We start from the raw sequence: 7,495 nt of genomic DNA, 5'->3' as shown, positions 1-7,495 counted from the left end.
TCCCCCAGGTCCTTTTCTGTAAAGCTAGACAGTGGGTCCATGTATGAAACACATGGAGCATTGTAGAATGCAAATGTAGGAGGAAGTTTGCTGTATTTAGAAGGGTTTTCACAGTCATAATGTTGTAGTGAAGCACTTTGACCTTCGGGCTAAATTTTGCTTTAATCAAGCGGGTTTTGAGCTAAAGGAGAAACAGCCATTAAGCAATAGATCCTGCAGAGGTAGAGTAGCAGGACTGTTTTTATGCTGATGTCTTTACCGCACCTCAAGCCACCACTGCACAGCCACAAAGCTCAGAAAGTTCACTCAGAAACTTTGTGCAGAAACTTTGTCCAGGCACGCCCAGACACAAAACACACACACTCACCACTATGCCTCAACACTGCCAGTGTTCCAGGGAGAAGACTGTGCCTGCCCAGAACTTCTCTGGGAGAAGGTATTGGGCCATTTACTGGAAGACCTGAGGTTATAAACCCCATATATATATATGAGATGCATAGACTGGCCCCCATCACAGTGAACCAGGACTAGGTATCACAACAATGGGTCACGATCACCCATGTGTCGCTGAAGCCACACGTGGTATTATCTTTCTATCTCTTCTCCTATCTCTCTTTCTCTATTTTTCTCTTTCCAATTTTCCTCTCTTAGGGTGATCATACACTCCAGACTGGCTATACACTCCTTTTCCAATCTGTTATGGATTTTAGCAGTTATGGTTTCAAAGCTGTTCTAATAAAATTTGTTGTTATATTGGTTATTTAGCATTGTTTTGCTATAATCCACCCCAAAGGATCCATTAACAATGGACCTGGTTGAATTGCCTCAGAAGCAGGTTCCAACAAATGTATTGTGATACCTTGAATAGGTAGTGTCCTCAGCAGTAGGTATACAGGGTACACTGCTCTCTGTAGTGATATATAGGGCATTCTGCCATCAGCAGTGGTCAGAATCAAGATTCACAGAGCTCTAAGGCTGAATCTTCCAAGTATATTTTGAAAAACCTTGAAAACTTTGTCTTAGTTTAGAATTTCCAAAATGAATATGAAAAAGACTCAATATAGGAGACTATTTTTTCCTTGTACTATGTATCTGCATTTACAGCCCAAGTGTGTTAATTAAGAATTTTATATACCATTTTTTAGGGATTCCTTCCTCTACATTTTCTACAAAATTTTCTTGGGTAAATCTTGCTTGTGAAGGGAGACCATCCTTATTCTAAGCAAAAAATAAGGGGAAAAAACTGTTCTGTACAGAGCTTATGTGCTCTGCAGGAGTTATTTGTGGCAGTAACAATCACAAAAGGAGTTCTGGGTGATAAATATGTTCAAGCCTTCAGTGGCAGATCTTTATCAGTGCTGTAATACTACATGGTAATAATGCTGTATTGTCAAAGCATCTGGGCTCTCCCACAGGTGTTTCTTCACCTGTGAACTCCAAGTTACATAAACCCTGTGGCCACTTGTTTCAATATAGAATAAAATTTGGCTACTTTAAGGTATTCTCAAGGTACATATGTCCCTGAAATTTAAGATTTCAGTGTCACTACAGTACCATCCAGAAGTCAGAGTGCTAGTGGGCAAGAAGGGCAGTATAGATAAGAACATTTCTAAGTCTTAGGGCAATAAAAATTTAAATAAGATATATATTCAAAATCCTTACTTTTTAAAGTTCATGTCATCAGGAAGACAGGTCTTTTCAACACTATTTTTAAAAACAAACCAAAACATTTAGCAAACGAATGAATCTATAAACTCATAAACCTATGATTATTCTGGTCAGTCATTCAAGGTTAGATTAAGCTAGGTCAATAGAAATTGCATTTTTTTGCTAGCAATCTAAGTACATTGTTATCTACAGAGATTTTACCATAATCTATAATAATGTCCCATCACTAGAAGTACACTTATTCATTAAAAACAATCAGTTGCAAATTAGAATAGAGCCAAATTCTGTAGGGAAGCATTTTATCTATGCATATTTCCCACTATTGCTCTCTTCTGCCTTTCTCTTCATTCCTGTTGGTGATGTGTGAATTGGTGTAAAACCACGCCAGGCAGCAGGACCTTTCTGCACTTTACCACAGACTTCTTATTACACTGGGTTTGCACCTTTTTTTGTGTGTGAAGAGGAGAACTTGCCTTCGCAGCTTTACATGCAGAAAGGCCTGTCTACAGCAAATCAAGTTACAATTTTGAGCCACATTCTGCTTTCCATGTTTGCATAAAACTCCCACTGACATGAATAAGAGCGCTGTGTATATCATGCTGTGTAATAAATAGCATTCAAAACAGAACCTATGCAAAGCTTTCTCACTGTTTTGGGCTACCAATTTATCCTTGTATTTACAGAATATTGATGTAAGCAGATGCCCAAACTGCCTGTCATTTTTAAAATATGCAGAGATGACTGGTGCAGTGGCTACTGACTACAAAACCACCACAAACTTTCTGGGGCTGCAATCTTGCTGGTCTCTCTGCTCAGCTCCCCCAGGCCACAGCAGACGATGCCCTCGCCCTGACTCAGCTCCATGCACACACTCACGCACTTGGCAAATAATGCACAACTGAGCTCACCCTTGCCTTCACTAGCACATCAGCATCCTCACAGCTATGTCGTCTCTAAGCTGGGGACGGGGGAGGAAAAAGAAGCACAACTCCCGATCCACCTGGTCTTATGTGGAGGGGTTTATCACAGTTCTATCTGCCTATTGAAAGGAACAGATCCTTTCTGGTTCCTCAGGCTGTGAACCAAAAGCAGAGCAGCAGTTTCTACAGTGATCAGAGATGCAACAGAGCAGTTCCCTCTTCCCACCACATGTAGACCTCTGACTCTTCCTTATTTCTAGCATCAGAGGGATGACTTTCTTTCTCCCATCAACAATGTTATCGCAAAGTTTCTGGGTCTTAATAAGGCAATTGATGAACAGCATCAACACAGCATAAATCAAACACTAAATATTTATGTGCCGTATGAATCTCAGGAAATGCTGTCATCTTTTGTCTACCCATTTCAGTGTCTCAGCATCCTCATTACTTGTGCTAAGGGGGCTGGGGAGAAAATGAGTGGCTAAGCTGGTTATGACTGCAACTTTTCTGATGAAGGTGTAATACAAACATAATGAGAGGAGAGCAGGACACACCAGATTTATGTACAGAGACTGCCATCAGCGAGCCCTGTGCTTGGAAATGTTGGGATGGCTCTGCGAGGTATGATAACCAGCTCTCTGAATTTTTGTGAATATTATCCTTTGATTAAAGCTCTCCTCAACCAGTTTTGGCCTAGGGCGTGAGTCCTTTCCAGCTGCCACTCTCCCCTCCTGGAGAACAGCACAACCCCAAATGGCACCTTCCTGTGCATTGTCTCCCATGGGGATTGATGGTCCTGGCTATCCTCACCCTGCCTGCCCTGCTGGGGAGTGGCAGGGGAGCAGGGGGCAGGGCAGATCTGCTCTTTCCAGATGTGACACACCCCCAGAACACAGAAATGGAGAAACACTATTCAGCCTGGCAGCAGGCAACAGCTCATTGACTGATGTCCTCCAACACTTGACTTCTTCCAAGCCAGCAAAATAGAATAGCTCTGTGCCTGCAGTCCGTGTGTGTGTGCTTGCATGCCTGGGTGCATGCAAATAAGCTTTCCAAAAGCACCCTGTCCTTATTGAGAGTGCTTTGGAGGTGTGCCACTCCACAAATATTGGAAAAGCCCCATGGAGCTATTTTATTTTATTTTTGAGCATTGCTAATATATGACAACATCGTTTCCATCCTTTACAATTTTCCACAGATGATTTCTACGTTATTTCACATTGATTCTAAAACAATTTAGTAGGGTTTCACAGAACTCAGCCATCTCATGAAGGAAAATAAGTGATTCTGCTGCCCTGGGGAAGCCAGAGGGGACCACTCTCAAAAGATATCTGAATCCACACTTTGTATTGATGAAGCATAGTCAGTGAGACAAGAGCAAAAAAAAAGTTGCAGATAGTAAATCAGAAACTAAAATTCAATTCTCTGCAAGAGAAAAAAAAGCCACTTTCAAGTCAATGAAGTTCTGGCTATACAACATCTGCAGCAAGGCACTAAGCGATAACACACTGCATTATGAGAAGAAATGTGTGCCACACAGCTGTAATGCTGTCACCGGTGACACTTAAAATTTTAACAACTGGACGCTCTCCGTTAGCGACTACTGAGTGATAACAGACCCTCAGGTGTCTGCACAAAACTGGTTCCCATAAAACATGTTCGGATTCCAATTTTTTTTCATTTTTAGCTGTTTTGGATGTGGCAATTAATTTCAGAGCCAAGGAGACACTCCCGTGCACTTCCATGAAAATAAGTCACTGTTTGTGTGTTTACTCAGATCAGGTTGAAAAATATTTAGTGATTTTCTACACCTCACTTATTGATTGCACAGCAAAGAAATCTGACATTTGTGAGGTGTGTTTGTGGAATGAAAAAACAGCAAATTCCCAGTCTTAGTTTTTGGGTTGTAATTTTGATTTTTGTTTTTGAAAGTAAAAGCACAGTTTCTATTTTTATGCATATTTTAATGTGAAGTGTTGACCTTAAAAGATCTTTTAGGATGCATGAAAATCTGCTTTAACTTGTAAACAACAGGGAAAGACAGAAGCATACTAAAAATTAAAGGAGAGATAATAATGGTTACAAGTGATATGGGCCTGATTTTTATTATAAAAACTGCCCACAGCTCTGTATACAATATCATGGTTTTGGTGTCTTACAACTGTGCCAAATATTAATGATCTGAAGCTAAATTTGCCATACTGTTCAGGTTGATTGATTTATTTTTAGGGAAAATTTCTGATCCATCAGCTTTGGCTTTTCCGAGAATGAGGTTTGGGAAAATATGTTGTTTTGCCCAAATTTAAATGTTCTGGCAACTTTTTCTTGGAACCATTGCATCATTCCCATGCTTTGAAGCAGGGCTTGAAATCTGGCAGGGATTTGGCCTTGACTTCAGGGACATGCCTTGTACCATCTTTCTGAAAATCCACCTCAATTGGCCAACACATGCTTTTGAGGGAAAACCAAAAATCTCATTTCATAGCTGCTCAGTGGAGAATCTATAGATGTTAACAGATAAAGCCCTCGAGAATGCCACTGTCATGGTGCATGCCCCCTCTCGTCATTATGTCCAAGAGACAATAGAGACTGAACATGTACCTCTCCATGAAATAGCAGAGCATGCCTGAGGCCAGCACTGCAGAACAGAAGCCAGCCTTTCCCTGTAATAGCTGTTCTAGGCTGAGTTAGAGCCAGCACTGAGAAGAGGGGACATATCTGTAGTGTACAGCACTATATCCATATGATGCCCTCAGGTTATGTTTAAGCTGGTGGACCTGCAAACATGTCCAGTTTCTAGTAGGTGCATGGGTATTCATCAGGTTACCACTCATCTGGCTTCCAGAGTGGTGGGCAGAGGCTTTGTTGATGTCTCTGATGTAGCTGACCATGGAATCAGGACTGCGAATCACAAAACCTTGAGTACTTTCTGCTTAGTCAACTTATTGCATCAGTGACATGCCTGGTAGGTTTTGTTTAAGTAGAAGGCTTCAAATTCAGAAGAGACGGCAACTGGAATGAGGATGGGAAAAAGGATTGAAAGACTGAAGCAAGGGATCTGTTGATAGCAGAGCTAGGAGAGCAAGATCAACTGGGGTTGGAATTAGCTGGACAAGTAGGCTGGGAGTTGGAGCCAGGGGCGGGAAATAACAGAGTATTGAAGTGAACAAGCACAGGAGAGGAGCCGTGGACAGACAATGGGACCACCTGAGCTGCTGGGGCATAAGGAAGACTGGGTCATGGGGAATGAGGAGACCAGTCGAGGTGGAGAAGAGAACCAGAGAAGAAAGACAAATGTGATAAGGAAGTGATTATAGAGGATGGCCTGGGAACAAGCAGTAAAAGTGCCAAAGTGGAGATGGATAGGAGCACCAGAACTGGACAGAAAGCTCAGAAAACCTTAACTAGGCCTGTTGGCCAGTATGAGAAAAAAGGTGTGGAACATAAATCAAAGAATAAGCTGTCAGGGAGAGACTGGATCTAGTGAGGTAAGGAGCTAAATAAGTTTGAAACCTAGAAAGCAAGAGAAACAGGAAGGCAAGAATAGGGAGCAGAGAGACTGAGGCACGAATCATTTAGAGGGCAGGAGACAACACATCAAAGTGTGAAGAGAAATGGGCAGAACAACCATGACCAGCAGATGGCATTTTCTAGTGACTTTCCTACAGCATCTGGAAAGAATTGTACTGTTATGGGGGATCCCAATGGATTTCCAATTTGGAGAAATGTGTTCACAGGAGAGAACTGTAGATGAGCCTCCTTTGACACAGCAGACATGGCAGTCAGCATGAGGGAATTCCAGTTAGGACTTCCTTATGGTGTGTGAAGATGGATGGACTAGAATTTGGTGGTTGCTTCGGGACATTTTTCATGACCTGACTGCACTCACTACACCAGAGACAGTATTGCCAGTTGTACGTATACTTGACATTTGAGAAGAGCTAGTACCTCAGGGTGCTAAGAAACGTGAGGAAAACTAAGAGTAAAAATTTGCAAAGACACTGAGAAGGGTGTGTAAGAATACTGAGGTCATTATATGGTCAAGTGGTCAAGCTTTCACAATTAAGTAAAAGGGAAGATTTGCCTGACAACCCACTCTGTTTGCAAGGCAGAGAGGAGTCATCTCCTAGGAGGGAGAAATGCAAATGGAAGGGCAAGAGAGACCAAACAAGCAGGATTATAACTTAACAAATTTTAACAAAAACGAAGTAGGTTCAAAAAGCAGGGGATACAGCAGACCAAGAAGGTCAAGAATGATTTATTTAATATAGTAGAAGCAAAAGGAATTGGCATCAGCCTACTACTGGGGGGAGGGGGCATGCCAACATTGTTAATGATGCAGAAACACTCAGTGCATGTTTTTGTTCTACTTGGAAAGAAGTGTGGTAACATATCAGTATCAAATGAAGATGTGAAAGTCCTTTTCAATCTACAAATAACTGAAGGCTATATTAAATGATTTCTAGGGAGAACAATATTTTAAAATTAGCTGGTTTGGATAACTAGCATGCAAGAGTTGTAAAAAATTTGCTGAGATAATCTCTTTGCAAGTATTTTTTCTGGCAAATATTTGTATATGAAGGAAATCACAGAAGGCTGCGGAAGATCCTACATGATATAAGGCAAATCACTGAAAGCAAATTCTCCATAGTGGATAGATATAAGATTGCCTACTACAGTCTTCTGTGTAGAAGTACTGTGCTTCCACATGCAGATGGAAGCCCATATGTAGAGTACAGAAAGCGCAGGAGGCCCACGGGAGTCACCTTGAACAACAGGACCCCTCTCATCTCCCTGTGTAACCCACTATCTATAAACAGGAATAATTCCACCTCCCCATCTCCAAAAGATGTTAAGAAAATGAAGCCCACTGGTACAATGCTGGTAAGTACACTAGAATCATAGTC

This window comes from Acanthisitta chloris, unplaced genomic scaffold (assembly GCF_000695815.1).
Source record: "Acanthisitta chloris isolate BGI_N310 unplaced genomic scaffold, ASM69581v1 scaffold20077, whole genome shotgun sequence".
In the NCBI taxonomy this organism is placed as follows: Eukaryota; Metazoa; Chordata; class Aves; order Passeriformes; family Acanthisittidae; genus Acanthisitta; species Acanthisitta chloris.
Note: the sequence above shows the minus strand (reverse complement) of the source record.